General features: G+C 42.0%; 1 non-coding gene across 1 annotated transcript; it reads right to left on the reverse strand.

The window, feature by feature from the left end:
• Window positions 1–12,631: 12,631 nt before the first annotated feature.
• LOC146051299 (5S ribosomal RNA) lies at window positions 12,632–12,750 on the reverse strand. The gene has a single exon (XR_014466696.1). It is a non-coding gene; the product is annotated as a 5S ribosomal RNA (ribosomal RNA).
• Window positions 12,751–13,071: the final 321 nt, after the last annotated feature.

Consider the following 13,071-nt stretch of genomic DNA (forward strand, 5'->3'; position numbering starts at 1 on the left):
TAGGACGAGAGGGCACAAATTTAGATTAGAAAAAAAAAGATTTTGTTCATCTAGAAGAAAAAATTTCTCTACAGTCAGAACAGTCAAACTTTGGCTCTTCCTGGAGAAGTGGTGTCGGCAGACACTATAAATACGTTCAAAATAAGGTTGGATAAACATTTATTGGTTAAAAACATCCACTGTACAAATAAGAAACAATCTGTCTTTAAAATATCAGAACATACTATACAACAAGGGATTAGCTACTATAAACATAGGTTGAACTAGATGGACGCAAGTCTTTATTCAGCCTCGCCTACTATGTAACTATGTAACTATGTAAATCCCAGTTTATCTTAATCTTAGCTCATGAACTATATGGAATATTATTTAATATCTGCCCAACATTGCAGAGTCTTATATTATATTTGCAGGTTTCACAGACATATTTGCAGGTTGAGTCTCCCATAATCAAAATGCGTCGATTTGGATATATTTTACAATATTCTCTTAATAATGAGATATCTTGGAGATGGTCTAAACACAAAAAGCATTTATATTTTATGTATGCCCTACACATGTGTGATCTCGTCCAGGCATTGCCAATAACGTCCAGCACATCCTGTATAAAAGATGGATGTCTCATTTTATTTGACTTACACTTATTTGATAGGAAGAAATTTCTCACCCACCTATGCAAACTTACTGTATAGTTCAATCAGTAGTAATAAGCATATGTCTTCAAGGGGGGTAAATTAAATATATACTGACATCATCAATATTCAGTTGTGTTATATAGACAGCAAATTTATCACAGTCAGCGATATGTAACAGAACAGGTGACCGTTTAACGATCATTAGTGATGTGAGACAGATGATCGGATAGTCATACACGCTCAACTTTCAACATGATAAAAGCTCATCATTCCTATTAATGTAGTGCAGCTGGCCTACTGTATTTAGGTGAACAGATCTGGTTTTGGTACCATAGTCGGCCCTGGGTGCTAGTTACACACATTGAGATAATCTGACCAATGGTCAAAATGTTCTATTAGGTTCTATTATTGCATAGTGTGTATTTAGTGTTAGACGCTGCCGCCGTCCTGTCCCCTCTGACGATGCTGCTGTCACTGACAGTGCCGGAGGGGCTGGACGCAGCAGGTGGCGCCATCTTCCCCGGCAGTAGCCGGGTGGTCGGGGCGGAAGTGTCGGGCGTTCCATCCTCAGCTGCGGCTGACGTCAGATGCCACTGGGCGGCGAATTTGAAATATAAGGCCGGCGTCTGCTGGGCACAGACGCCAGTTATATTTCTGCTCAGCTGCCTGTAGCTTCCAGAGTGTTCCCGGTTCCTAGAAGCCTTGTCCTGCATTCGTGGTGCCTGCCGCCTGTTCCTGGTTCCAGCCACAGTCCGTCAGCCTGCCTGCCCCTGTACTGCCTAGACATTTCCATCATCCAGATAAGTCAGGGGTAGTGCGCTGTAGTTAACCCTTTATTGTCATCTTGTTCATTGTTGCATCTCAACTATTATTAACCCATTTTGTATGGTAACATCTTGTGTATTGTTACACATGGTCGTTGTGTGAGTGCGTCATCTTCTGTGCATTGTTGCTACCCTGGAGACTCCAGGGGTACCCCATCCTGTGTGGGTCCTTAGTTAGTCATCCTCTTGCGCTCTACCTGCCTCGGCAGACACATTGTCTCACATAAGGCATGGTGGCATCAGGGTTGGAGCCGACATAACCAGCTCCTTCGAACGTGGCAGTTAAAGGTGAAGGTTAGCACCGCACATTATAACCAGCCAAAAACAGGAAAGGGGAACAGGAAGAATTGTTGCATTTTGTTTACTTCTTGTGGCCACTAGTTCCGTATGCATCCCAGTCCTGGAAACCCTGCGCAGATTCTTTCTAAGCAGGTCCGCCTTCTGACACAGCAGATGGTGGACCTCTCTCTGCGTGTAGAGACACAGGAGGAGGTCAGAAGGGCTGTACCCAACAGCGCCAGCCAGATCAGAGAACCCAATATGAATCTTCTGGATAGATTATCAGGGGATCGTAGACAATTTTATAATTTCAGGGAGAGATGCAAATTATATTTTTGGCTTCATCCTCTGTCTTCTGGCACTGAAGCTCAGAGGGTTGGTTTGGTTATTTCCCTACTTCAGGGAGACTCTCAGACCTGGGCCTTTAGCCATAGAGCTGATAGACTAGAACACCAGACTGTAGATGCATTTTTTAAGGCGATGGGTGTTCTGTACAACAATCCTGATAAAGCGGCCTCTGCTGAGGCACATCTCAGAGCACTCAAGCAAGGTCATCGCACCGCAGAGGCATATTGCTCCGAGTTTCTCCATTATGCTACAGATTCTGCGTGTAATGATCCTGCTCTGCGAAGCCAATTTCGACTTGGCCTTGCAGAACAAATTAAAGACTTCCTGGTGCAATATCCTGCACCAATCTCTTAAGATGATCTGGTGCAACTGGTCATCCGCATAGAACGCCAAATTCGGGAGAGACGCTCTGAGTGGGAGTTGCCTGCAATTCCATGTCCCGATGCTGTTGGAGAAATTAGGCTTGACAGTGAGAAACCCATGCAGCTTGGCATTTCTCGGCTGTCAAATCAAGAAAAGGCTCACCAACGTGCCCACATGGCGAGGGGACATGCATAACTTCACAGGTATACGTGCTCGCTGCGCTCGCCACACTATATAAAGTCAACTCCACGCCGACGTGGATAGTGGGGGTATAAAAAGGTTGGAGGACGCATACCGCTGCGCTCGCCACGCTTCGGGTTGGCGTCAATAGTGGGGTGGCGTTAACAATGGGGGGCCATTAACCATACTTAATACCCATGAGGGGGCATATACAATGAGAAATTGGCCATATTGGCCCTTTTCCCATTGTTCCCTATGTAAAATTGGGTTGATCGCATCGGATGCCATTATAATGGCATGCGGCCGACGCGATCAACGCGATTTTAACTTTAAAACTAATTTAACATTGTTCTCTATGGGAAAATCGTGTTGATCGCGTCGGTTGCATAGCGTCCCTTTATAATGGGCCGCAATGGACGCCATTTTGTCTTTACCGGCAAATTAAGCTGGTAATTGACAGAAAATCGGGTCCATCGCGTCGATCGCATGCCTTAAGTACCTTAACTTAAGGCATGCGATCAACCCCGACGGGCGCCGTGCTAGGTAACAAGTATCGTGTTTTCTAAAAAAGAAGTGGAGGTTCTGCCACCTCATAGGTCATACGATTGTGCCATTAATCTTCTCCCCAATGCTAAGCTGCCGAAAGGTCGATTGTATTCTTTATCATTGCCTGAGGCCAAGGCAATGGAGGAGTACATAGAGGAGAACCTCAAGAAGTCCCATGCGGGGGCAGGATTATTTTTGGTTTCCAAGAAAGATGGGTTCCTTCATCCTTGCATCGACTACCGGCAATTAAACAACATCACTATTAAAAACTCCTACCCTCATCCTCTCATTTCCAGCCTCTTTGATCAACTCCGTAATGCTTCAATCTTCTCAAAGATAGATTTGTGGGGGGCCTATAATTTAATCAGAATCAAAGCCGGTGACGAATGGAAGACTGCTTTCAATATTCACACAGGGCATTACGAATATCTTGTTATGCCATTCGGATTAGCTTATGCCCCAGCAGTCTTTCAGGATTTTATTAATGAGTTTTTGTGGTTGTTTATTTGGATGATATCCTCATCTTCTCTTCTTCCTTAGAACAACACCGGCAACATGTCCGTGCGGTATTGCAGAAGTTAAGAGAGAACAATTTACAGTATATGCCAAATTAGAGAAGTGCGAGTTTGAGACTGAGAGCATCTCTTTTTTTGGGATATATAATTTCCCCAAAGGGGTTCCAGATGGACCCAATTAAAGTTTCGGCCATAGTGGATTGGGTTCAGCTGTCCAATCTCAAATCCATCCCGAGGTTTTTAGGATTTGCAAACTACTACCGGAGATTCATCCCTTAATTTTCTGATATAGTTGCTCCTATCGTAGCCTTGACAAAGAAGGGAACAGATTCCTCTTGTTGGCCCGAGTCCGCGGTCAAGGCTTTCAAAGACCGGAAGACAGCTTTTGTCTCTGCCAAAGTTTTACGTCATCCAAACCCAGATCTTCCCTTTATTCTGGAGGTGGATGCCTCAGAAATTGGAGTTGGAGCTGTCCTCTCCCAGGTAGATAGGACAGACGGTCTTCTTCATCCATGTGCCTTCTTTTCACGGATGTTCTCTCCTGCGGAGCAAAATGACGATGTTGGCAACCAACCGTGAATTACTTGCCATTAAGGCTGCTCTCAAGGAGTGGATACACTGGCTTGAGGGAGCAAAGTTTCAAGTTACCATCTTTACGGACCACAAAATCTTGCCTATGTGCAGTCAGCTAGAAGGGTCAATGCCAGATGGACCTTGTTCTTTGCCCGATTTAATTTCATAATTACTTACAGGCCAGGCTCCAAAAACACCATTGCCGATGCGCTTTGGAGGAGTTTTTCATTGCTTCAGGATCCTTATTCAGGTCAAGAACCCATCATTCCTTCATCACGTATTTTGGTGGGGTTCACGCAGGGTCTTTTAGATCAGGTTCTTCTCGGTCAATCTTCAGTGCCTAGCTCCATTTCAGATGGAAGGCTATTCGTACCCTTAAACCTCTGGAACAAGATTCTTTTTGAATTCCATTCTTGCAAAATGGCTGGGCATCCAGGAGTTGCCAACACCACTTCTTTGCTCTCCCGGGCCATCTGGTGGCCTTCTATGAAGAAGGATGTGGAGAAGTCTGTCCTTTCCTGTGAAGTTTGCGCCAGAACTAAGACTCCTCGCAGTGCCCCTTTTGGGCAATTGGTACCCTTGTCAGTTCCATGGAGACCTTGGTCACACATCTCCATGGATTTTATCACCGACTTGCCACAGTCATCCAGTAATAATACGGTGTGGGTAATGGTGGACAGGTTTAGCAAAATAGCTCATTTCATTGCTTTAGCACAACTTCCTTCAGCTCAGGACTTGGCTTCATTGTTTCTTTCTCATATATTTCATCTTCATGGGTTATCAGTAGGCAATGTTTCAGACAGAGGAGTCCAGTTCGTTGCCCAATTTTGGTGGTCTGTCTGTTTTGCACTCCAGATTAAGCTTAGCCCTTTGTCTGGTTACCATCCTCAATCGAACAGGCAGATGGAGCGGGTTAATTAGACCCTGGAGCAGTTTCTCAGGTGCTATGTCTCAAAGTCCCAACGGGATTGGGTGGATAATTTGCCATTTGCCGAGTTTGCATGCCAACAACGGTTGGCATGCAGCCTTCTTATGCAATTACAGTTTCCATCCTAGAGCTAATTCTATTGATCCTGTTCTGCCAGAGCAGGTAATTGTAGGTGGTTGACTAGAGGTCTGGGTCAGGGTCCGTAGGTCTCTCCACTCTGCGACCATGGCCGCAAGGCATTTCTCTGGCCGTCACAGGAGACCGTGTGCTTTTAAGCCAGGACACTAGGTATGGTTATCCACCAAGAATATCAAGCTCCTCCAGTTTTCACAAAAAGTAGGTCCTCGATTCATCTGACTTTACAAAATCATTAACAGGATTAATCCAGTTGCTTTCAGACTTTGTCTCCCCAACTCACTTAAGATCAATAATGTTTTTCATTGTTCCTTACTCAAGCCTGCCCTTCAGCCAGTTGTCCGTAGACCAGCTTCAGTCATTCAGCAGGGACGCAAGGAGTTTGTGGTGGACAGTATTCTCGACTCCAAGATCGTTCACAAACAGTTGTTCTTTCTGGTCCATTGGAAGGGGTACGGTTCGGAAGAGAGGACCTGGGTACCCGATAAAGATCTTCATGAACCTCTTTGAAGAATTTTTTTTTTAAGCAATTTCCTGGTAGTCCCGGGTTTATAGATCAGTTGAGCTTTCCTCAAGTGGGGGGGTACTGTTAGATGCCTCCACCGTCCTGTCCCCTCCGATGGCACTGCTGTCACTAACAGTGCCAGAGGGGCTGGACGCAGCAGGCAGCGCCATCTTCCCCGGCAGTAGATGGTGGTTGGGGCGGAAGTGTTGGGCGTTGCTAAGCTACAGCCTGAACTTCTGTCCTCAGCTGCGTCAGACAGCAGCTGGCGTCACACGCCACTGGGCAGCGAATTTGAAATATAAGGCTGGCGCCTATTGGGCACAGACGCCAGTTATAGTTCTGCTTAGCTGCATGTAGCTTCCAGAGTGTTCCCGTTCCCAGAAGCCTTGTCCTGCATTTGTGGTGCCTGCCCGTTGTTCCTGTCATCCAGCCTGTTCCTGGTTCCAGCCACAGTCTGTCAGCCTGCCTGCCTCTGTACTGCCTCGACATTTCCATTATCCAGATAAGTCAAGAGTAGTGTGCTGTTGTTAACCCTTTATTGTCATCTTGTGCATCTCAACTATTATTAACCCATTTTGTATGGTAACATCTTGTGTATTGTTACACCTGGTCGTTGTGTTAGTGTGTCACCTTCTGAGCATTGTTGGAGACTCTGGGGGTACCCCATCTTGTGTGGATCCTTAGTTAGTCATCCTCTTGCGCTCTACCTGCCTCGGCGGACACGTTGTCTCACATAAGGCCTGGCGGCATCGGGGTTGGAGCCGGCATAACCAGCTTCTTTGAACTCGGCTGTAAAAGGTGATGGTTAGCAGCGCACTTGTCCGTCGACCGCAGGTAGAGGCAATAGAGTTTAGGGGTCAGGTTTGGTGGTAGTTCCCAGAGTCCTAACATTTAGCTTTTGTTTAACTTCTTTAAAAGAAACTAAACTAAAACTTAAATCAATCTAAAAAAGTTTTATATGAAGTTACTGGGAATTCATAATAATTTGTCTCACAGGACTATAGATCAAATGTGCAATTGAGATAGGAGCATCAGCACTTCTAATTCTCAGTTCAGTCATCTACTCCAGGGACCAGAGAACAGAACATAAAAGACAATAGATTCTTTCATTCAAGGTTGATTAGTGGTCTCTAATAGAATCAATCCCATGCATCCAGATTTTTGCTTTAACTACAAGAAGGTATGTGAGTATATTCTCTTTTAAAAATTAATTTGAAAATCAATATAAATACACCCTAATATTATGAACAAAAACAATAATAAATCAACAGAAGGGGGCTAAGGAATAATTTAAATTCCATTTAAGGTAAACTTGAAAATTGTTTAAACATACAGTAACTGGTGTCTAAAACAAAATTACATCCTAAAATATTAGAATGATTTCAGTTTTAGAAATTATATAGAGTTGTAGCTATTTTCAAATCCCCCAAAAAAGTTTTTGTTAAACCTCATTGTTTTAGAATTGTAATCAGTTGCTCTAAATATTATTTATTTGAAGCCTAGATTTAGAAGTATGGGACATGTCTCATTTTTTTACTTCTAGTACCAATTCTTCTCTCTAAGTGGACGGCTGCAATCATTACATCTTTTATTTAATAAAACCTTGGAGCATATAAAAGGAGAACAAAATTCAGTGTCGGTTGTATTACTGCAGCATTTCAAGTGTTGAGAAATAACAGCAAAAAAAAATTCACATTTGCAGTTACAGAGATGATCTCCAGGGTTTCGAATATAGTGTAACCAGGCAAGTATTCAGTAAAGTCTTGATGATGATGTCCAATCAGCGGTAGCGACTTACACCTCTAAGCCGATAAAAGATTGGTTCTGTTTGGCTGCCCCTCTATTATATCGTTTTTAGACCCTCTATTATATAGTTTTGTCAGTTTATTTGTATTGAGTATTTCCTATAGTCTATCCTTGAAAACGAGGTCTGTTGCCCCGAAACGCCGTTGGATTAAAGGCTTTTTATCTATACCTGATGTCAGCCTGTTTGAGTGCTGCCTGCTCCCCTCGCTATATATATATATATATATATATAGAAGGCAGGGGGGGGGAGAAATGCAGCACTCCAGGCGTCTTGTCAGAAAAACACGATCAGGCCATCCAATATGGACAACGTTTCATTGCTTTTATTTCAGCAATTTCATCAGGTCATGGCATCAACAATAAACAGCGTTCATGTCCTACCTTATATTCACCCCAGTGTGTGACAGCGTCTTCCGGAGTCGGGACCGCACGCCCGTCCGATTGGCGCTGTGTGATGACGTCACCAACGTGTACGTCCTGTCTGTGCTCCCGTCACCAAGGCAACCAATCAACAGGAAGGCGCACCGTTACGTGCGCTGCTATAACAATAACAATAATAACCGCTTAAGTAAAATCAAAGCGCTGGTACATACAGGCTCCAATACATGTAATGGAGTGATGATGCACCCAGTGGCGGCATTGGAAAGAAGTAGGATATATATAGCAGAGAAGTAAAAAGCTGGGTGAAACCACGCATACAGTACACAAGCGTTCGAAAGTTCAGAATATTTAGCAGAGCAGAATAGGGGGAAAAATCATACATACGAGGTGATAGATAGCATAGACATAGCAATAATCATGGTGCATAATTAGGCATAATAAAGCAAACATGTAGAAATGTAAAAAACATTAGAGCAAGTCCATGTCTGTGCATACAAAAAGATGAATGCACTAATACACCAAAAGGTGTGTAAAGTCAGATATATTTAGCAGAGAAGACAAAGTTAAGAAAGGTATCACACATACAGATCACATACATACAAAAGAGAAGAGTATTTAGCAGAGAAGAAAAGCAAGAAATCATGCATACCGGGAGAAAAAAGTTGAGGAATATTTAGTAGAGAAGCAAAGTTAGAAAAGAATTAGATAACAATGTCAGTCTGTCAGTACTAAAGGTATAATATATGTGGACCACATTATATAAAGGTAAGGGCATCTAATGGATAATGTATAAAATGTCCAATCAAAGGCAAGGTAGGAAAAATTTAGCAGAGAAGTAAAAGTGGGTAAAACTATTCATACAAGACACAGACATACAAAAGATAAGAATATTTAGCAGAGAAGAACAGTAAGAAATCATTCACACCATGTAACTAGAAGAGAGAGAAACTTTAGCAGAGAAGAATAGTTAGAAAAGACATTATGTGGATGGATATATACATCTCATATGCTAAGAGCTATGTGGATGTATGTCACTGGGTAACCAGTGATATGCTATGCTGGACATTTTATACATTATCCATTAGATGCCCTTACCTTTATATAATGTGGTCCACATATATTATACCTTTAGTACTGACAGACTGACATTGTTATCTAATTCTTTTCTAACTTTGCTTCTCTACTAAATATTCCTCAACTTTTTTCTCCCGGTATGCATGATTTCTTGCTTTTCTTCTCTGCTAAATACTCTGCTCTTTTGTATGTATGTGATCTGTATGTGTGATACCTTTCTTAACTTTGTCTTCTCTGCTAAATATATCTGACTTTACACACCTTTTGGTGTATTAGTGCATTCATCTTTTTGTATGCACAGACATGGACTTGCTCTAATGTTTTTTACATTTCTACATGTTTGCTTTATTATGCCTAATTATGCACCATGATTATTGCTATGTCTATGCTATCTATCACCTCGTATGTATGATTTTTCCCCCTATTCTGCTCTGCTAAATATTCTGAACTTTCGAACGCTTGTGTACTGTATGCGTGGTTTCACCCAGCTTTTTACTTCTCTGCTATATATATCCTACTTCTTTCCAATGCCGCCACTGGGTGCATCATCACTCCATTACATGTATTGGAGCCTGTATGTACCAGCGCTTTGATTTTACTTATGCGGTTATTATTGTTATTGTTATAGCAGCGCACGTAACGGTGCGCCTTCCTGTTGATTGGTTGCCTTGGTGACGGGAGCACAGACAGGACGTACACGTTGGTGACGTCATCACACAGCGCCAATCGGACGGGCGTGCGGTCCCGACTCCGGAAGACGCTGTCACACACTGGGGTGAATATAAGGTAGGACATGAACGCTGTTTATTGTTGATGCCATGACCTGACGAAATTGCTGAAATAAAAGCAATGAAACGTTGTCCATATTGGATGGCCTGATCGTGTTTTTCTGACAAGACGCCTGGAGTGCTGCATTTCTCCCCCCCCTGCCTTCTATTTATGCTTTGGAGCGGGCACCCGGCGCAGACCAGCCAAATACAGGGAGAGCCGGATCAACCTCATTTAACTCTATATATATATATATATATATATATATATATATATATATATATATGGGATGCAGTTAATTTGCCGGCGGTCGGGATCCCGGCGGTCGGAATCCCGACACTGGAATCCCGACCGCCGGCAAATCGTATCGGATCCATATATATATATATATATATATATATATATATATATATATATATATATATATAGGCAAGAATGAGAAAGCACTCCCCCGGACTCCTCAGGTAAAGAAACAGGCCAAACACACTGGATGGTGCTAACGTTTCGTGGTGTGACCCCCTTTATCAAAGCAAAAAATACATGCACATATTTTTTGCTTTGATAAAGGGGGTCACACCCCGAAACGTTAGCACCATCCAGTGTGTTTGGCCTGTTTCTTTACCTGAGGAGTCCGGGGGAGTGCTTTCTCATTCTTGCCTATACAATATCCTTTGGAGCAAGCACCCAGGCAGCTGCATTTGGAAGACAGGAGTGCCGGTCCATACATCCCGATATATATATATATACAGTATATGGAGTACAGACAGGCGGCACTCGCAGGATTTCTTGTGCAAATAAACATGATTTATTCAAACACGATCCAACATGTTTCGGGTCAAGCTCGTCCTCAGGGATCCCTGAGGACGGGCTTGACCCGAAACATGTTGAATCGTGTTTGAATAAATAACGTTTATTTGCATAAGAAATCCTGTGAGTGCCGCCTGTCTGTACTCCATATCTGTAAGGTCTGATGACCCCATGAGGAAGGCACCGGGTAATACTGCACACATTCAACAAGCGAGTGCCGGGCTGCAAGATTCATGTATATATATATATATATATATATTTGTTTTGGAAAAGAGGCGCCACTTGTGCTAGATATATAGAAGACTCACAATAATATTCCCTTATATTATGAAGGTGTCAGCCTATCTTTCAATAAGAGTAATGGTATGTTACTTATAGGGTTATGGAAAGAAATGTAAAAAGATACTGGCGACCAATTATTGTGAATTTAAAAAATATGAGAAATATATAAATATATAAAAAGTATTTATTAGGATGACAATATAGGGTAGGACAGTAAAAGATAAAAATATGCATACATGAGCGTATCAGTTTGTATAAAAGGACAATAGGGTAGGTATTATATAGAAAAAATAGGGTGATAAAAAAAATGGTGAATTTAGATAAAACGACACTTGAATCTAAAAGATGGAGGAACTAGAGATAAAAAGGTTCAAATATATAAAAAAGATGTATACAGGTTGAGTATCCCGTATCCAAAATGCTCGGGACCAGGAGAATTTTGGATAACGGATTATTCCGTATTTCGGAATATTTTAATATTTAAATTATGTATTTTGAAGTATCTTGCATGTATGCTGTATAAACACATAAAATACACACATATATATATATAATTTATTTGTTCAAAAAACAAGGTTTCAAAACATGAAACAAAATTTGTGTACTATCTCAGCACTGAATTTGAATGCCAAGCAATCATTTTCTTGTACATATATAGTGCCAGTTACATATCATGTCACCAGTAGTGCTTTTACAAATGTCCCCAGTGAGTTTTTAGCAAAAAAATATTTTTTTTTTCACTTTCTGGAATGTATGGTTTTTGGAATAATTCGGATAACGGATACTCGGATACGGGATACTCAAGGGCTGGCGAACAAATGAAGTCTGGCATGTATTTATACCTGTATGTCAGCCAGGGGGATGTGACATCACTTCCTGCTAATTGGATATATCAAAAAGGCTGTGCAGGCTTATGCATAAAAAGGGGGACTGGATAAACATATGCAAAGTGAACTGGGACTCAGGTGAGCAAAAACGCTATATTTAGAACATATTTCAACAACTGGGAACAATAATAATAGATAAAAACCGTTTATTGTGGCACTTCCGCCACGCTTCCGGCATCCTCATCGCGCTAGTGCGCATGCGCGGCTTTCAGACGTACTGGATCTGTGGTGACCTTCCTTGTTCAGTGCGCATGTGCCGCCTTGTTGCAGGGCTTGGTGGATCATCTTTAAGCTCTTGCGGATAAGTCTGTTAAAACGAGTGCCGGCGGCCATTTTGTGGAGGATTTTTTCTGTGTGAATAGCAAATTGCGGCCATCTTCTTGAAGCTTATCAAGCCGGAGGGATTCCCATATGAAAATATACAAAAGAACAAAGTAACTAAATCGATTCCATTATTTGGTGATTGATTCTATTGCAGACCATAATCCTTTATATGGTGACATTTGTTTATAAAATTAAGGTGGTACTATGATAAACAGAGTGGATAGTGATGAAAATATATTAGTGATTTCAGTGTTTTCTATGCCGATTAGCAAGCTATAGAGATAGTGAAAGATGGTGATATTTTTATTTTTATCTTGTAATAAATTGGTATTGTTATATAAATAATTTAATAAAGTGTATAGTGTCACTACCAGTTTAGTCTTACAGTGGGTGGGTATGTTGCCAGAGAGAGGCAAGAGTGCTACTAATTGCATGAACCATGTGGTTTCGCTCGTACGATCTCCCTGTTAGGTGCTACAGCACCAGGTTTTCCCAAGAGGTCTCCCATCTTGGTACTGACCTGGCCCAACACTGCTTAGCTTCCAAGATCGGACGAGATTGGGCGTAACAAGTGTGGTATGACTGTAGACAAATGCAAACAAACATCTGGAGGTTTAAGTACTTTATTAGGTTCTTACGATATACTATATAGATTAATAGTGAAGCGTGAGTAACAGGTGGATCAGAAATATAAGATGAAGGATAAAAGAATAAAACCAGGATGACCTTATAAAAATGGCGCTATTTCATAGTTGTCGTTAAAACCCAAGGGATGTAAAGTGTTCAATTCAAATATCCAATACATTTCCCGTTGGGATAGTTTTTTTGCCAGGTCGCCACCTCTTGGTCCAAGCTTAACCCATTCTATGGCTTTGAAGGTCAGTCCCTCGGGGTTGGCGTTGTGATGGTTC

This window comes from Crinia signifera, chromosome 12 (genome assembly GCF_055691185.1).
Source record: "Crinia signifera chromosome 12, ASM5569118v1, whole genome shotgun sequence".
Classification (NCBI taxonomy): domain Eukaryota; kingdom Metazoa; phylum Chordata; class Amphibia; order Anura; family Myobatrachidae; genus Crinia; species Crinia signifera.